Here is a 1,195-nt window from a genome sequence, read left to right as displayed (position 1 = left end):
AAGTACCCAAACCGGTTCTTCTCCTTTACGGTTCATATGCTAATTTCCAGATTGCTTCACTTTTACAGATTTTTCCCGTCATCATCAAAACAAAGGAAACCCAATAACAACCTCCCCCAACTTAATGCATCTTTGTTCCTTATTATTAATTTAGAAATCTCCACGCACAGAATGCACTCAGAAGTAAATGTGAGGAGTAGAGATCCAGTGAAAGTAAAAACCTCTCTGCCTGTTTTCCCTGCCACCTGGCTGTCGGCGCTGTCGCTCGCTCTCTGGGGGGCATGAGCAGCCGCGGGGTAAAGGTGGGGGGCGGGGAGGGAGCATTTTCCCCCCCCCCGGAGCTAGAGGCAGTTGGCTTCTCGCCAAAGGAAAGCCTCTTGTTCCAGGGTTCCCCGTTCCCTATCCACTCAGCGTTCGTCAAATCGGCCAGGTGTGGCATGGCTGTCTTTACCTCTTCTGTGAAGGGGGAAGGCAGCAGCAGCACAGAAAAATGTTCTGTGTCGGGCAAATGCCCAGAGCTGGCGTCCCAGTGAAGGTGGGAGCAGCTCTGGAATATTCCTACATCCCTTTAACCCTGAAAACTTCCCCCCCCAGAGCTAGGGGCAGTTGGCTTCTCGCCAAAGGAAAGCCTCTTGTCCCGGGGTTCCCTGTTCCCTGTCCAATCAGCGTTCGTCAAATGGGCCGGATATGGCATGGCTGTCCTTACTTCTTCTGTGAAGGAGGGGGGCAGCAGCAGCGCAGAAAACGTTCTGCGTCGGGCGAACGCCCAAAGCTGGCGTCCCGGTGCATGGGAGCAGCTCTGGCATATTCCTGTATCCCCCTAACCCTGAAAACAAATAGTTTTAGTCCCCAAGATGAAAGATTCTTGGGTCAATTCACATACCCCACAGCCTTAAGCTATGTCAGGGGTATGCGCGGTGGAACGGTCTCCTGAAACAACCAAGGATTAGCCTAGTTGATCAGGAGGTGTCAGTAGCCGAGGTTGGAAGCCACCCTAACTGGCTCAGGTAGAGTCACCCAAACAGACTCAAGTAAAATTTAATTTGGAGATTTCTCTTTTTATAATGGGAACATAAGTCTTAAAATTACCTGTTTTCTCAAGTTCAATACAAATTGTCTTACTCACTTTCCCATTTTCATATCAACCTTTATATTAACTTTTACCCCAGGTTTGACTAGAAAATCTTCATTGTTA

Source organism: Empidonax traillii, unplaced genomic scaffold (genome assembly GCF_003031625.1).
Source record: "Empidonax traillii isolate 1590-97213 ecotype Southwest subspecies unplaced genomic scaffold, ASM303162v1 scaffold190:size869923, whole genome shotgun sequence".
NCBI classification, from domain to species: Eukaryota; Metazoa; Chordata; class Aves; order Passeriformes; family Tyrannidae; genus Empidonax; species Empidonax traillii.
Note: the sequence above shows the minus strand (reverse complement) of the source record.